At 44.2% G+C, this 18677-nt stretch overlaps 1 pseudogene; it reads left to right on the top strand.

Moving 5' to 3' along the window:
* The first annotated feature begins 16460 nt into the window (after positions 1 to 16460).
* Positions 16461 to 18173, top strand: LOC138431467 (zinc finger protein 280A-like; annotated as a pseudogene).
* Positions 18174 to 18677: the final 504 nt, after the last annotated feature.

The following is an 18677-nucleotide window of genomic DNA, read 5'->3' as shown; positions in this document are numbered from 1 at the left end:
AGTTGGAGTTAAGTGCATGAACTTGAGCATCCTTTCAGGAGTGACGGTACGTATGTTTCAGAGTGAAGATAAAGATATGCAGTGAAAGTGCTCTAAAATTGTGGACAAATACTTGTAAGAAGGAAGGTTCAAAGTGGAAGCTCAGTATTTGCTATAGACTTAGACTTAAGTTGAAGACAGTAGGGAAGACCACTCGATGATTCAGGTTTGACCTAAATCAGATCCCTTATGATGGTACAGTGGACATGAGAAAATATTTAAGGGATTAGGTATAATAGAGTGTTTGATGAACTACATATGGAGATTCATGACATTGTAGAGGAGGCAGTGATGAAGACCATCCCCAAGAAAATGAATGCAAAAAGGCAAAATGGTTGTCTGAGGAGGCCTTACAAATAACTGAGAAAGGAATAGAAACAAAAGGCAAAGGAGAAAAGGGAAGATATACCCATATGAATACAGTGTACCAAAGAATAGCAAAGAGCGATAAGAAAGCCTTCCTCGGTGATGAGTGCAAAAAATAGAGGAAAGCAACAGAATGGGAAAGAGTAGAGATCTCTTCAAGAAAATTAGAGATACCAAGGGAACATTTCATGCAAAGGTGGATACAGTAAAGGACAGAGATTGTATGGACTGAACAGAAGCAGAAGATATTAAGAAGAGGTAGCAAAAATCTATACAGCAAAGATTGAAGAACTATGCAGAGAAGATCTCCATGATCCAGATAATCAACTGATCTAATCACTCACCTAGAGCCAAACATCCTGGAATGTGAGGTCAAGCGGGCCGCAAGAAGCATCAATAGAAACAAAGCTAGCGGAGACAGAGAACTCCACTTGAGTGATTTCAAATCCTAATAGATAGTGCTATGAAAGTGCTGAACTCAATATGCAAGCAAATTTGGAAAACTCAGCAGTGGCTACAAGACTGGAAAATATCAGTTGTTCCAGTATATGCATTTTAGAGCTTCTTCTCTGTAGTGGTGAAATGTGTTCCAAACAGAGTTAGACAGGACTGAAGCAATCCTGTGCAAAGAGTTGCATGATTTTTTTTTAACCTGTAGCAGCTTTTTTCCAGTGAGAGTTAACTGTGAAAGTGGAGCAGCTGCTTGGCTTTGAGGGACGCAGGTGGTGTCAAATGGGCAGGGTGCAGGGACACAGACTGACTACACCACAGGAGTTATGGCCCTATCAGAGCCTTTTTTTTTTCTTTTTTGAGCCCTTGTATCCGGTGATCAGAAGGCCTCTTTGGCCAGTCTTCTCCCTAGTTCCACCTATTCGGCCACTCAGAAGGCTTCCTTGCCTGGGATCCTTCTCTGTCGTTCAATGGGTCAGCACATAGAGCGAATTTCCTGGCTGGGGTCCTCCTGTGTAAATCAGTGCATCTGACACTTAAAGGAGCATCCTGAGTGGGATTCTACTCTAGTATGGTGCATCAGGCACTTAAAGGAGGACCCTGCGTGGTGTCCTGCTCTGCATTTCAGTGTGTTCAGCATTTGATGGGTCAGCCTCACTATTGTAGTAACGGCTGATGCTAGCATGTGGGGAGAGAGAGGCTATGGTGATTGCTCCACCCCCGACATGTGACTCGGTGTTATTGCCTTGCTTTTATGGCTGCCTGGCTTTCCTCCACAGGCATACCCTACCACAGTGTCCTCCTTCAAACCCCCTCTCTCCATCTCTCCCCAGGAAACAGCAGCCCTCCCCATGAATTGCCGCAAAGTCCCTAAACTGCAGCTGCCAGCCACGGGGCCTTTCAGGGGACGGATGTCCTTTTACGGGGTATGTACGGCTGCAGCAAGGACCCTCTGCTTCTCATTGCACCCAGCTTTCCACAGATCAGCTGTTTCACTCTCAGATTTAAATGTCTATTCTACAATTCAGACGATTGACCCAGTGTGGGATTGGACCTCAGCTTCAGTTCCTTCCCCCACTCAGGGCAGATCCAGTCCTACTAACACTCCTGATTTTTCCCCCAGTTCTTTCGCCCGACTGAGTTTTGCATGGTTCTATATATTTTTGCCACTTGTCAGGTACTCCTGTCTACTTTCCGGTAACATTCTGATTTCTCTTCTGTGTCTGAAGGTGTATGCCTGATGTATCCATGGAGAGATGTACTCCACATCCACTTATAGCTCCACCATCTTGTTCTCCTATCTCACGAGAGTTTTAGAGCACAGGATCCACCGTGGTAGTAGGTGTGCTATAAAATGTGAGTTCAGATATACTCTTGAGGGCAAGCTCAGTGATTTTAGCACAGCTGATCTAAAGCGTGGATTTAGTGTTGGCCAGACATATGCTTCAAATGTTAAGAAAATTATGTATGGTGTGCCAAGTCTAGAGCACAAGGTCAGTGTTTGTGTACCATTTCCTGTAGAATGCAAGTTCACTTGTGGAAAGAGGTATGCTCCGCAATGCAACTGAGCAGCTTAGACATCTTGTGGTAGAGTACATGCTCAAGAGTGGCAGGAACTGTGCTCTAGTGTGCATTCAGCAGTGGCTGGACGCATGTTGCCAGTGCCAATGGGATGGCTTCAGACAGCCTGCTCTAAAGTGCAAGCACACTAGTGGCAGAACGTGTGCTCCGGATTGCGAGCTAAGCTGTTTCAGTACTTCCAGGCTAGAGCAGAGACGCAGTAGTGAGGCATGCAGGCTCCAAAGTGTCACACCCCTCTAGAGCACAGTCTTAGTAGTGGTGGGGAGAATCCGCAAAAGCACCATCTCAGGAGATGAAGCACGTGTTCTCGAAAGCCAAGATTCAGGATGTGAAGCATGCCTGCTCTAGATCATCGGTCTGTATTAAGAGGGGTATGCCTAAAGTGTGTTTCACTGTTGAGAGGCATGCTGAAGAGCTAAGTTCAGCAGATGCAGCATGCCTGCTCTACATGTGCTTCAGAGTGATGTCTCAGGAGTTGCAGTGCCCTTGCTCAAGAGTGCAGACTGCAGAGGGACATGTTCTCTTGAAAGCTGGGTTTTTATTTTTGGTTGCATATCCAGAGATCAAATTCAGAAAATGTTATATACCTGCTGTGCCACACAAGCTCAGTAGCGGGAAGAGAAGTCATCAACATTGCAAGAGCAAGGGTTGTGGCATATGTGTATTGTGACGAACGATCAATTGAGGCAGGACGTATGAAGTATACACCAGGTCTGTAGTGGTGGCACGTCATCCACAGATATACAGGTACACTACTCACAGCTTGCACAGTCTAGAGTGCTGGGTGACTAGCAGCAAAATGGCTGGTATAAAATGTCACTGGGGTAATTGTTGCACACACCTTCTCGAGCAATACCTCAAGGAAGGTAATATAACACTTCAGAATTCAAGGTCACTAGTGGTCACACAGTTGATCTAGAATGACGGTTCACTCGTGGAGATGATATGTGTTTTAGAAAGCAGCCTCCTGGAGTAGGTCCTCCAGAGTGCAGGAAGAAGCGTGGGGAAAATATGCAACAGAGGGCAAGCCAAGTCATTGGCAATTTTCAGCTGCAGAGTGTAGGCTCACAGGTTTAAGCACACAGGCCATCGAGCAAGATTAGTAGTGGTGGAACTCATGCTCTGTAACGCAGTCTCAGCAGTGATAAAGGAGTGTACCAGGGTGCAAAACCAATAGCTGAAACATGAATATTTTGGGGCCTGACTTACAAGTGGCAAGACACAGGCTTCCGAGTCTGAAATTAGTAATGGCCACACATATGCTCTAGACCACATGCTCACTAGCTGTGCCATGCCTGCTTAGTGTAAGGACTCAGAAGTGACAAGTGTGCTGTAGTGCTAGGATTTATACTGCTGGGATGCATGATTCAGTGTGCAGTTTGTAGTTCAGGCATTCTTACTCTACAGCACAGTCTCCGTAGTGTCAGAACATTGGCTCTTGAAGGCACACGCAGTCACGATGGAAGATATGCTTCTGAGTAAGCCTCAGTGGTGCAAAGCCCATGATGAAATGCGCTCACTCTGTATTCATGAGATCTGTACCCACAGCTGCACGTTCAGTTACTTTGGCATGTGTGCAACTAGAGCCTGTTCTCAGCAGAGCCCGGATGCCTGCACTTGAGCTCATGCTCAGGAGAGGCGTACCATGTCCTCCAGTGTTTAAACTCACTCTGTCTACAGGAGTGCTGGCTCAGTTGTGTCCAGAAGGAAACTTCAGAGTGCAAGTTCAGTAACTATTTAGGCACACCTGAACTACAGTGCAGGTCGAGTAGTGGCCTGACTTACCTATAAAGCAACATGCTAATGATTGTGATGTTCATGCTTCAGAGTGAAAGGTCAGCCGGTGATGAACTCTTGTTCTGGAAGGCAATTTCAGTAGTGCAGGGATGCAGAATCCAGAGCGTAATACACCAAAAGTGTATGTGTGTTTACAACAGGCATGTTTTAGGGACAGGCTCAGTAGTGGCAGGCCATACCCTAAAGAACCCGGGTTTAGGAGTGATGGGATGTATGCTCTACTGTGCAGTCTCAGTGACAGCAATGCACTTGTTCTAAAGCTTGTTAATAGTCTCAATGGTGGCAGAAAGGGTGATCCAGATTGGAAACTAAGTAGTTCCAGCGAGCATCCTCTAGATGGTGGCCTCAGTATCGACAAGCGCGTATTCCAGAGGGCAAGCTCAGTGTTTGTAGCATGTGTGGTTTGACATAAGAGAAGGAAATCACAACCCACCCCAACATTCTTGCCTGGAGAATCCCGTGGACAGAGGGGCGTCGTGGGCTACTGTCCATAGGTTCGCACGGAGTCGGATAAGACTAAAGCGACGTAGCATGCATGCATGAATTGGAGAAGGAAGTGGCAACGCACTCCAGTATTCTTGCCTCAAGAATCCCAGGGACAGGGGAGCCTGGTGGGCTGCTATCTATGCGGTCACACAGAGTCGGATACGACTGAAGTGACTTAGCAGCAGCAGCAGCAGCAGCAGTGGTTTCAAATCAGGGGTCTGTAACTGTGAAAAGCTTCTTGCATTTTCAGTCGTTACCGCATGCCAGGTCCGGAGTGCAGACGCACTTGGTTGTGATACTTATGCTCTAGAGTTGTAATGTATGTGCCAGAGTGCAAGCTAACTAGTGCACCTGTCCTAATTCAATTCTTAGTAAAAGCAGAATGCAAACTTGTGATTTCAACGTCAGTAGTTGCTGCATGCATCATCAGAAGTAGTGGTGCATACACTCATTTGACCTCTGGTTCCTCTGACTTGTCCAAAACCAGCTTGAACATCTGGAAGTTTATGGTTCGTGTATTGCTGAAGCTTGGCTTGGATATTTTTGTGCACTACTCTACTAGCGTGTGAGATGAGTGCAATTGTGCAGTAGTTTGAGCATTCTTTGGCATTGCCTTTGTTTGGGATTGGAATGAAAACTGACCTTTCCCAGGCCTGAGCTGCTGCTTAGTTTTTTAAATTTGCTGACATATTGAGTGAAGCACTTCCGCAGCATAATCGTTTAGGATTTCAAATAGCTCAACTGGAATTCTATCACTTCCACTCACTTTGTTCATAGTGATGCTTCTTAAGGCCCACTTGACTTCACATCCCAAGGTATCTGGATGTAGGTGAGTGATCACATCGTCATGATTATTTGGGTTGTGAAGATCTTTGATGTACAGTTCTTCTGTGTGTTCTTTGCCACTTCGTCTTCATGTCTATTGCTTCTGTTAGGTCCATTCCTTTTATGTCCTTAATAGTGCCCATCTTTGCATGAAATGCCCCCTTGGTATCTCTGGTCTTCTTGAAGAAATCTTTAGTCTTCCCCATTCTATTGCTTTGCTTTATTGCTTTGTTTCATTTCTTGGCACTGATCACCGAGGAAGGCTTTCTTCTCTTTCCTTGGAACTCTGTGTTCAGATGGGTATATCTTTCCTCCTCTCCTTTGGCTTCGTTTCTCTTCATTTCACAGCTAATTGTAAGGCCTCCTCCGGCAGCCATTTTGCCTTTTTGCGTGTCTTTTTTCTTGGGAATGGTCTTGATCCCTGTCTCCTGTACAGTGTCATGAACCTCCGTCCATAGTTCATCAGGCATTCTATCAGATCTAGTCCCTTACATTTATTTCTCACTTACACTGTGTAATCATAAGGGATTTGAGATAGGTCATTCCTGAATGGTTTAGTGGTTTTTTCCTCCTTTCTTCAATTTAAGTCTGAATTTGGCAATACAGATTTCATGATCTGAGCTGCAGTCAGCCTCTGGTCTTGTTTTATGCTGTCTAGGAAGAGTAAGCGTCTTTTCATTTCATGGCTGCAGTCACTATCTTCAGTGATTTTGGAGCCTCCCCCCCCCCAAAAAAAAAAAAAAAACTGTCTGCCACCATTTCCACTGTTTTCCCGTCTATTTGCCATGCAGGGATGGGACAGGATGCCATCTCAGGTTTCCTAATGTAGAGCTTTAAGCCTACTTCTTCACTTTCCTCTTTCACTTTCATCAAGAGACTCTTCAGTTCCTCTTTAGTTTCTGCCATAAGGGGGGTGTCATCTACATATCTGAAGTTTTTGACATTTCTCCTGGCAGTCTTGATTCCCGTTTGCATTTCTTCCAGCCACACATTTCTCTGCATAGAAGTTAAATAAGCAGGGTGACAATATATACCCTTGAGGTGCTGCTTTTCCTATTTGGAACCAGTCTGTTATTCAATGTCCAGTTCTAACTGTTGCTTCCTGAACTGTATACAGGCTTCTCAAGAGGCAGATCCGGTGGTGTGGTACTACCGTCTCTTTCAGAATTTTCCACAGTTTATTTTGATCCGTACACTCAAAGGCTTTGGCATACTCAGTAAAGCAGAACTAGAGGTTTTTCTGGAACTTGCTTGCTTATTTGTGAAGATCCAGCAGATGTTGGAAACTTGATCTTTCATTCCTCTGTATTTTCTAAAACAAGATTGAATATCTGGAAGTTCATGGTTCACATATTGCTGAAGCCTGGCTTGGAGAATTTTGAGCATTTCTTTGTTAGCATGTGAGATGAGTAAAACTGCATGGTAGTTTGAGCATTCATTGGCATTGCCTTTTTCGAGACTGGAATGACAACTGACCATTTCCAACTGAGCCACAGTTGAGATTTTCAAATTTCTTGTCTTATTGAGTACATCACGTTCACAGCATCGTCTTTGAGGATTTGAAATAGCTCATCTGGAATCAAAGCCGTAATAGAGCCCACTAATTCCCTAATGGACACTGCATGGACTCTCAGAACAAGTGAGATCAACAGCCATCTTCTATAACAACAACAACAAAAAGTTCTCTCAACAAGAAAATTTACACAAGCCACTGGTCCCACCACATTCACTTGGAGGAGACCACCCAATTAATAGCAATGATGGCCCTCTGGTGTGCAGAAAATAGACCTCGAAGACAGTCTTCGAAACAACATGAAAAGGCAGAGACATATCCAGCAGATGAAGGAATACAATGAAAATCAACAAACCAGTGAAAGAGGAGGAGGTAGGAAGTCTACAGGAAAAACAGTTCAGCACAATAATAGTCAATGTCTTGGAAACAAATGAAACTACAGATAAATAGACTTCAGGCATGGATTGAGAAGATGAAAGGGATGTTTTAAATGGACCTGGAAGAAATCATGAGTAGTCAATCAATAATGAGCGATGAAATAACTGAGATAGAAATCACTCTGGACAACAGGAACAGTACTGTAGCTGAGGCAGAAGAAAGAATAAGTGAGCTGGAAGATCGGATATGGGAAATAAATGAAGCAGAGCAGAAAAAAAAAAAAAAAGAAAGAGAGAAATGAAGACAATCACAGAGACCTATGGGACAATGTCAAATGCCCCCATATTTAAATCATAGGTTTCTCAAAGAAAGAAGACAAAAGGAAAGGGCATGAGAAAATATTTGAGGAGGAAATATTTAGAAACGTCCCTGAAATGGGAAAAAGAACAGACAACTAAAATGAAAAATCCCAGTGTGTCCCATAGGGGGAAAACCAAGACACAACATGTCAAAACACACATTAATCAAAATGAAAACAAACAAACAAATAAATATACACAATGAACAAATATTCAAGGTAACAAAGGAATCACAACAAATAACATAGAAGGGAATCCCCATAAGGATAACAGCTGATCTTACAATAGAAACTCTTCAGCTTAGAAGGGAATGGCAGGATGCACCTAAAGTGCTGAAAGGCAAAAGCCTAAAGCCAAAATTACTCTATCCAACAAGGATAGTATTCTCATTCAAAAGACAATACAAGAGCTTTACAGACAAACAAAAGCAGTTAGTGTTCAGAACCACCAAACCAGCACTTCAGCAAATGCTGAAGGATCTTTTCTAGATAGGAAGCAGAAAAGCTTATAAAAACAAAGCCACAAAATATATAGTAAGTGGTAAGAAGATCATACTTATCAACAACTACCTTAAACAGAAATGGGCTAAATGCTCCAATGAAAAGGCAAAGACTGGGTGAATGCATACAAGAATATACTGTCTGCAAGAAAACCACCTCATAACTAGGGACACATACAGACTGAAAGTGATGGCCAGGAAAAAGCTATCGATGAAAAAAGAGACTAAGGAGGTAGGAAGGGAGCTCCGTCCTGGAAAGGGAATCCCGTTCCGGGAAGGGAATCTTAAGAAGAGAGGTTTCCAAACACCAAGAAACATTCTCCCTGCCGAGTCTGTGGTGAGCTTTGGAAGCACAGAGTGCAACGTAGCAGGAAGGAAACATAAATATATAATTAAAACCTACAGATTACAAGCACAACAGTAACTCCCCCAGCAGAAAAGCAGCACAGACGCCTGCATCCGACACTAGCAAGTGGGGGCAGGGCAGGGAGGCTCAGGAGGCGCGGGCTGCATTGCTTTTTAAGAATCAGGCAGGAACGCCCCGCACATAACCACAAAGAACAAACCTGCACTGGCAAATCAGACTGTGGGACAGCTACCACGTGAAAAGCCCGAACATAAGACACCACCAGGACCGCACACAGAACAAAGGATGGAACAGAAATAGCCGGTTACAGACCATCCCCCGCCGGTGACAGGCAGCCAGAACCGTATTCGCTGGAAGGGGGCGATCGCAGCCCCGGAGAGACTTTACCTACAAAACTGCAAGCAGGCTTCTTTGCTAAGACTTCTGGGGGTTATGGACAGTCACCATCCACCTCACAAGGGGCACCAGTGGTACATCCAGAAAACTAGCAGCGTAGACAGGAAAGGCGATAAGTCACAGTGACTGCGCTCACCACACACCTGAGCTACTCGGCCGTCAGAAGGACACAAAAGTCAGTCCCAACCGAATCTGTGCCTCTGAGGGCTTACCTGAGCACCGAAGCTGAGTTCGGCTTAGACCTGGGAGGTGCGTGCAGCCTAGGGCCGGCCTCAGACCCTGGAGCAACGTAGAGCATGAGCGGTGTGCATCGTGAGCAGGGGCAGGCCCAGTGGGCCTGAAACGCTGAAAGCACACGCAGGTGTTATTTGTTTGCAGCATCCCTCCCTCCCCACAGCACAACTGAACAAGGGAGCCAAAAAAATAAAAATAAAAAGTGTCCACCATGCTCCCCCCCCCCTTATTAGGACGGAAATCAGACACTGAAGAGACCAGCAAACAGAAGAAATTTAATGGAGGGAACCGCCTTGGAAATAACCCCACACTGCCCACAACACCAGAGAAAGGGCCAGAAATATCTTTACTATTTTTATGACCATTTATTTTTCTTTTTTTCTTTTTTGCTAATGTTGTTGTGTGGTAGTTTATTCTTCTTTTCTTTTTCTTCTTCTTCTTTTTTTAACTTTTAGAAATATTTAAGTCCTCTATTTATCCTTTAATTTTTATTCTTATAACCTACTGTTACTTAAAAAGAAACCTATTTTTAAAAGCAAACACTGTATATAGTCTTTGTGTGGTTGTTGTTGTTGTTTTAATAGTTCTTGTGGCTTTTTTTTTTCTCTTCTTATTCTTCTTTTCCTTAATATTGCGTTTTTTAAAATCCAACCTCTATTCTAGATTTTTAATCTTTGCTTTTTGGTATTTGTTGTCAATTTTGTACATTTAAAAACCCAAACTTCACTACCCAATTTTACCTGAGACCGAGATTACTGGCTTGACCACTCTCTCCTCCTTTGGACACTCCTTTTTCTCCACCAGGTGGCCTCTGTCTCTTCCTTCCCCCTTCTCTTCTCTACCCAATTCTGTGAATCTCCGTGTTCCAGACGGTGGAGAACACTTCAGGAACTGGTTACTGGCTGGATCTGTCTCTCTGCTTTTCATTTCCCTCTTTTATCCTCCTGGCCACCTCTGTCTACTTCCTCCCTCTCCTCTTCCCTGTATAACTCTGTGAATACCTCTGAGTGGTCCAGACGGTGGAGCACACATAAGGATGTGACTGCTGGCTAGCTTTCTCTCTCCTCTTTTTTTTTCTCTCTCTCCTCTTTTGATCCCACCTCATCTCATTCCAGTCACCTCTAACTACCCCCTCCCTCTTCTTTCCTCCATGTAACTCAGTGAACCTCTCCGGGTGCCCCTCACTGTGGGTAAACCTTTCATCTTTAACCTAGATGTCTTATGATCGATGCTGTATAGGTGGAGAACTGAATTGAACTGAGACAGCATATTAAAAAGCAGAGATGATAATGTGCCAACAAAACTCCACCTAGTTAAGATTATGATTTTTCCAGTAGGCGTGTATGGATGTACCAGTGGAACTATAAAGAAAGCTGAGCACCAAAGAAGTGATGCTTTTGAACTGTGTTGTTGGAGGAGATTCTTGAGAGTCCCTTGAACCGCAAGGAGATCCAACCAGTCCATCCTAAAGGAGATCAATCACGAATATTCATTAGAAGGACTGTGGTTAAAGCTGAAACTCCAATACTTTGGCCAACTGACGTGAAGAGCTGACTCATTTGAAAAGACCCTGATGTTTGGCAAGATTGAAAGCAGGAGGAGAAGGAGACGACAGAGGATGAGACAGTTAGATGGTATCACCGACTCAAAGGACATGAATTTCAGTAAGCTGCGGGAGTTCGTGATGGACAGGAAGGCCTGATTTGCTGTAGTCCATGGGCCCACAAACAGTCATACACAACTGAACAGCTGAAGTGAATCGAACAAAGACATGCTCACAATTCTCCTGGCAAGACTTTAATAGCACATTAACCTAGAAGTTGCAAATGTTCAAATTGGATTTAGAAAAGACAGAAACCAGAGGTCAAATTGGCAACATCCATTGGATCATGGAAAAAGCAAGAATATTATTAAAAAAAAAAAAAACTATTTCTGCTTTATTGAGTATGATAAAAATCCACTGTGTGGATCACAACAAACTGCAGAAAATTCTTAAAGACATGGAAATACCAGACTACCTACATGCCTCCTGAGAGACCTGTATCCAGGTCAAGAAACAACCAGTGAGAACCAGAAAAGGAGAACAGATGGTTTGAAATTGGGAAAAACAAACAAACAAACAAACTACTACATGTGTCACCCTGTTGATTTAACTTATATGCAGAGCACATCTTGGAAAATGCTGGGCTGGAGGAAACACAAGCTGAAATTAAGAGAAAAATAGAAATATCAATAACTTCAGATATGCAGATGACACCACCGATATAGCATCAAGCAAAGAATAACTAAAGAGCCTCTTGATGCAGGTGAAAGAGGAGAGTGAAAAAGCTGGCTTAAGACGCAACATTCAAAACACTAAAGATCCTAGCATCTGGTCCTATTATTTCATGGCAAATAGATGGGAAAACAATGGTAACAGTGAGAGACTTCTGTTTCCTTGGACTCCAAAATCATGGCAGGTGATGACTGCAGCTATGAAATTAAATGACACTTGTTTCTTGGAAGAAAAGCAGTGACAAACCTAGACTGCATGTTAAAGAGCAGAGGCATCCCTTTGCCAAGAAGCGTCCATATAGTCAGAGCTATATTTGTGTTTTTTTAAGCAGTCATGTGACGATGTAAGTTAGACCATAAAGGAGGCTGAACATTAAGGAAGTGATACTTTTGAACCACAGTCTTGGAGAAGACTCTTGTGAGTCCCTTGGGCTGCAAGGAAATCAATCCAGTCAACTGTAAAGGACATCAATCCTGAAAATTCACTGGAGGGGCTGATGCTGAGGCAGAAGCTCCAATATTATGGCTATCTGATGTGAAGAGCCAACTCGTTGGCAAAGACTCTGATGCCGCAAAAGATTGGAGCAGAAGAAGGGGACGATGGAGGACCAGATACTTGGATGGCATCACCGACCCAGTGGATTTGAGTTTGAACAAGCTCCGGGAGATGGTCAAGGGCAAGAAGGCGTGACATACTGCAGTCCATGGGATTCGAAGAGTTGGAGATGACTGAATGACTGAACAACATATAACAGCAAGCAACAACAAATCTACAGAGTGCCTTTGACCGTGAGTAGTTTCAGGAGCTCTTGAAGCATGTCACAGATCTGAAACCCAAGATAGTGGCAAACCACTGGATGTGTTTGACTTGGAGTTAGTGAAGCAGCCATTAGTATGTGCTACAACATTGAAACAATGAATGTCGATAACCTATATGGTGTATTTGTTGTGGAGTAAGTGAAGAACCACTTGAAGTGGGTTTCATGACTGAAACACTGTATGTTCACACTTCAGATGGCCTGTGTTTGATCTTGTATATAGAAAGAAGCACAAGGAGCCTGTCAAAACACTGAAACTGGATCATGGTAAATCATTGTGTATGATGAGCTGTGGTAGTTGAAAAATCAATGAAAGTATGTACTAGCCCTGAATCAACGGATGGTGATCAACTAAGAGTGTGCTCAACCTTGAGTGGACAAAGGACCTTTTGAAGCATATGCCAGAATTAACACTCTGGATTGTGATAAATTATTGGTTATGTATTTTCTGCAGAGAATGACGAAGCAGTTGAGCAGGAAACAGCCTTGAAACACTGGATGATGATAAACTTCGGGGTTTGTTTGATACATGTTGAATGAGGAGAAACTGAAAGCATGGCACAGACGAAAACATGGGACCATCATAAACTTCTGAATGCGTTTTATCTAGAATGGCCTAAAGAAGGACTTTAAACTCAGCACAGAACCGAAACAGTGTTTAGCTGCACTGAGTCAACTGGACTTCAGGAGCTGTTTAGCCATGGGGTTTGGAATGCTTCCTTTTGTTCTCTGCAGCCATGAGTCTGCAAAATTTCTCTGTTAAGGTCTAGAGAGTAACCAGGCATTAAGGGCCATTGAGGTCTCTCCCATTAGCAGGGTGAAATAGCCTCAGGCAGAGGCAAATGATCACGTCTATGTTCCAATAAAACTTTCTTTGTGACACTGAAATTTAGATATCATATAATGTTCACACGTCACAAACCTTTCCTTTGTTTTTCCCAAAATTAAACCTCAATGTAAAAAATATTAAACGTTTTTAAAAATTAAAAGAAAAAACAAACAAAAAAAAACCAATCGGGAAGCAAGCCGATTTGTCAATCCCTGTCTAAACCACTTGCCTATATAATGCAGCTAGCATGCCATTAGTGACTTGTGACATGAATGTAGTAGGCTGGATTCTGCTTATGAAAAATAGAAATCTTCAATAAATCTAAGATAACATCAGCTGTAAGATACATTATTCCATTTACCTTGGCCACACCCAGTGGCATGTGGGATCACAGGTCCCTGACCAGGGATTGAAGCTGTGTCCCTGGCCTGGAAGTGAGAAGTCTTAAATACTGGAATACCAGGGAGGTCCCACAGCACTATTTTTCATACCACTATAAAATATATATTTATATACATATGTCTGCGTGTGTGTTCAGTTGCTTCAGTCATGCTTGACTTTCTGCAACCCTATGGACTGTCGCCCACGATTCTTCTCTGTCCATACGATTCTTCAGGCAGGAATACTGCAGTGGGTGGCCATGCCCTCCTCCAGGGGGTCTTCCTGACCCAGAGATGGAACCTGCATCTCTTAGGTCCTCTGCATTGGCAGGAGGGACCTTTACCGCTAGGGACATCATTTACACACAAGCAAACAAACTATGATATGCTACTGATGAAATGTGATCTGGTATCACAAATGGCCAAATGTAAACTTTAGAATGTCCTTTAATGTCTATGAAACGTGTTAATGGCATGGAAGCTATCAACAAATGTATTATATGGAGAGAAACTGTGTTACAAACCTTTAATTTCAAGGAGCACCACTGCCCCTGTCAGCATCCAGCTACATACTGGCTGACTTTCTCTCTTGCCTGATAGTTTTAATCCATTCAGATTTGGAAGTCATCAAATGCTTGGAGAAATTGCTTCTCAGCCTTTTGGCTAAGATCAAGTGTAAGTACCTGGGGAGCCAGGAATGAGTGGGCCGAGCTTGAGGTACAGGTAAATGATTGTTTAATAACAGTTACTGTTTATTTCTGCAGCAGGCATGTAGCACTGACAGACACCCCATGTTGTTCTAGAAACCAAAATACAGCAGCCCAATAGCTCTGGAGGGGAAAATGGCATGTGAGTTGGGGGAGGCTGTGATTTCTGACATCATGGTCAGGAAAGCCTGGCAGAGAAACTGTGGACCGAGGCAGCTCAGGAGTTGGGTGCTGGTAATTGAGACAGCATCCAAGGCAGGGGGAGCAGTAGAAGTCTTGAGAAGTCCCGTCCCTCCCTCCTCGGTACCCATGGGAGATTGGGTCTGGGAACCCTGCACCTGGAGACACCAAAATTAATGGGTGATCAAGTCCATTACGTAAAATGGTGCAGTCTTTGCATGTAACGTAAGGGGATACTCCCACATGTTTTAAATCATCTCCACATTCCGTATAATACCTAATACAATGTTGATGCTGTGGTAGTAGTTTCAAGCACAGAGTAAATGCTCTCCCTCTCTGAGAGAGAGAGAGAGAGAGAGAGAGAGAAATAGAGAGGGGGGGGGGAGAGAGAGAGAGAGAGAGAGAGGGAGGAAGGGAGAGAGAGAAGGAGGGAGGGAGGGAGGGAGAGAGAGAGAGAGAATTGCCAGCATGAGGCAGGTTCAAGTCCTGCTATTAGAAATGGCTGGGATTTTAAAACAAATATTTTGGATCCATGTATAGACTATGGTGCCTTCTGGACTCGGAGAGTGGAGGGAGTGAGAGGCACCCCCAAGGGACAGCTGGGGGCTCTTTTGGACATTTTCTGTCGGTCAGCATTTCTGAGTGAGATTGTAGATCTGTAAGCAAAATGGTGCCTACCAGCTCTCCTGCAGAGTTTAACAGGAGCACGGGGGCCACCATGGGGAGTCAAGGCAAAAGTGGTGGCTGGAGAAGGAAGTTTAAAAGGGTCATGTCATTTCACTGAGTTTGAGATGTTTCCTTATGTCTAAGGGTGCTAATAGTTATCTCAATGTTTCAGCCAGTGATTAAACCAGGTACTAATTTTGTCTTTTGAAAGAAATATAATCATCACCACTTATCGGCAGAGAGTAAGTTTCAAGACCCCCAGGGGACATCGGTAAACTCACACAGTATCAAACTCTATATACACAATGGTTCTTCTATACAAACATACCTGTGATGCAGTCTACTGTATAGAGGCACAGTAAGAGATAGCTACTGCCTAAAAATAACAGGAAAGTGAAAGTGAAGTCGCTCAGTCGTGTGCAACTCTTTGCGACCCCATGGACTGCCGCTTATTACGCTCCTCTGTCCATGGGATTTCCCAGGCAAGAATTCTGGGCTGGATTGCCATTTCCTTCTTCACAGGATCTTCCTGACCCAGGCATTGAACCTGGCTCTCCCGAATTGTAGGCAGACACTTTACAATCTGAGCCACCAGGGAAGGTGTAATAATAACATAGAACAATTATAGCAATATACTTTTATAAAAGTGTTGTGAGTCTAGTCGCTATGTAAAATATACTACTGTACTAATTGAGCGATTTTTTTTCACCCTAACTAAGCACTTACTACGCTCTGTGTCCATACCTTTTGCAGTTGGAGGTTTGACAGCAAAACTAACCCAGATTTATTTTCTCTTCTTCACATTCACCACAGATATTAGCAACCTCAGCATACATTGTTTCTTCCTCTTTTATATCAAATTGAGAACTTCGATCTTTTCACTGAAAGGTAGCACTTAATGGATTTTCTCTGGCATATGTCAATGGACAGCATCCCTCCACTTACGGTTTGGGGCCATTATTGAGTAAAGTAAGGATAACTTGGTCACAAGCCCCGTGGCATCTCAACAGTCATTGTGGTAACCGAGTGACAGACGCGTGGGATGTTCAGGACTAAGGAACGATTCACATTCTGGGCAGGAGGAAGCAGGATGGTGTGAGATTCCAATCACTCTCCTCAGAATTACCTGCAGATTAAAATGCATAAGTTGTATATTTCTGGAGTTTTCCATTTAATATTCTCGGTGACCAACTGAGGGTGACCTGAAACCACAGAGACTGACACCTGAGATCAGAGGGGATGACCTTGCCTGGTGATTGCTTTTAGGGGGAGAAAAACACTAGAAGGGGCCACTTGAAGCCACAAGTGGTTGCAAAATGGCCCATCTCTTCCCGTGTGAGGAAGCACAAGCACCACCACAACCCGAGAAAAAGACCGCCGTGTCCAAATCCAGAGGTGAGGACAATGACGATGCTGAGGTCATCTTTGTTGGAGTGGAGCACGTCAAGGAGGATGCTGAAACCTTCTTTGTCAGAGTGATTTCAACTTCAAAGCCAGTCATTTCTAATGTTTTGAACAGAGTGACCAGGGACTCATCTTCAAGAAGAATGAAGGACCACGTGAATCCGGATCCCTCCTGCAGGTGGCAACCTGCAAATCTGAGGACCCCAGCATCAGAGCCAGCTGCCGTATCACCAGTTTCTCAGTGTGTATGGGGAGGAAGAGGCAGTTCTATTATTTCGGAGCCTTCATCTAAACCTGATTGGAAAACGAGCTCGCCGGAAACTGTCCTTCACAATTCAGAATTGTTCTCTCTGCGGCCACCCTGTCTCTCTGGAGCCGTTCTCTCATTAGGAGGCAAGGATGAAAGCCCTCTTAATTCAAAGCGGTGTCCCACTTCAGATGTGAATTTTAACAGTGGGAATCCCAAAAGACCCAAACTCAGCGATGGAATCCCAGGGGGACCTGCCTCCACCATGGCCCCTCCAGGTATCTCTCCTGGAAAAACACGGTTATGACCTTGGAAGATTCCCCGACCTCACCGAGCCGTGTGCATGGTGGGGCATCATTTTCACGGACTCGCACCAATGGCCAGGCATGCTTCCGTCTTATGGATCCAGAAGGAACATGTAGTTTGTCAGGCCTGGAGAAAATGGACTTTCTGACTCTTGCACGTCAGAGCAAGACTGTTGATCCCATGAAAGTAAATCTGGGATCAAATTCACTGATGAGAGTAAATGTTATTTGATGGCTTTTACTTTGGAGCATACAAGAGACGGCACCAGAACAGAAGACTCACACAGCCTTCAAATGCCTCAGCTGCTTGAGTCTTCTAAAATATGTCAAGTTTATGACCCACCTGAGGAACCATCTGGAGCTTGAGAGGCAGAAGGGTGACAGCTGGGAAACCCACACTACCTGCCAGCACTGCCACCGCCAGTTTCCCACCTCGTTCCAGCTGCAGTGTCGCATGGAAAGTGTCCCTGCTTCCTGGGAGCCCTCCACGGTCTGTAATATCTGTGAATTGTCCTTCAAAACAGATCAGGTTCTCTTACAGTACCTGAAGGACAGTCACAAACCTGGCAAAATGCCCTATGTCTGCCGTGTTTGCAGTTACAGATTGTCAGCTTTTGCCAATGTAGAGGCGTATTTTAGAACATGGCATGGAAACATGAACAATTTGTTTGTCTGGTTTGCCTCAAAATGTTCAAATAGGTGACATCCTTTGTAAATCACGCTCGGAAGAACTGCAACAGGAGGGTCTTTCCATGTTGCAAGTGCTGGCTACAAAGTTTGAATGTGAAGGAAAAGACCGAGCACCAAACCAAGAATCATCAGTCATTCAAACAGCCAGAGCACTTGCCAGGGTTGCCTCCTGATACAGAGGTCATGATCCAAAGTTCAGTTCAGCTGGGACTGAGAGAGACAGCATCCATCATTGTGAGGAACACTGACTCCCAAGTGCCACCCAGAAAACACACAAAAAAGATTGACTACGAGCACAAAATATTCCAGACATGCTGCAGCATGGGATCTGGCTAAAAAATTATGTTCTACCCACCTCCAGAAATTCAGAAAAGCCCCATTGAGGTTCAGCCAGCTGTACATAAAGACCCTGCCTGGCTTTTGTTGTTCAGTTGCTCAGTCGTGTCTGACTCCCTGCGACCCCATGAACTTCTGTATGCCAGGCTTCCATGTCCATCATCATCCCCTGAAGCTTGCTCAAACTCATTCCGTTGGGTTGCTGATGCCACCCAATCATCTCATCCTCTGTCATGCCGTCTGCTGCTGCCTTCAATAGTTCCCAGGATCAAGGGTTTTGTTTTGTTTTGTTTTGTTTTCCCAATGAGTTGACTCTTCCCTTCAGGAGGCCAAAGTATTGGAGCTTCAGCATCAGTTTTTCCACTGAAGATTCAGGGTTGATTTCCCTTCGGATTGACTGGTTGGATCTCCTTGCAGTCCAAGGGACTCTCAAGAGTCTTCTCCATTCTCCAGCACCACAGTTTGAAAGGATCCATTCTTCAGCACTCAGCCTTCTTTATGGTGCAGCTCCTCCATCTGTACCTGACTCCTGGAAAAACCATAGCTTTGAC

Source organism: Ovis canadensis, chromosome Y, assembly GCF_042477335.2.
Source record: "Ovis canadensis isolate MfBH-ARS-UI-01 breed Bighorn chromosome Y, ARS-UI_OviCan_v2, whole genome shotgun sequence".
Classification (NCBI taxonomy): Eukaryota; Metazoa; Chordata; class Mammalia; order Artiodactyla; family Bovidae; genus Ovis; species Ovis canadensis.
This window is presented reverse-complemented; position numbering and strand designations above follow the sequence as displayed.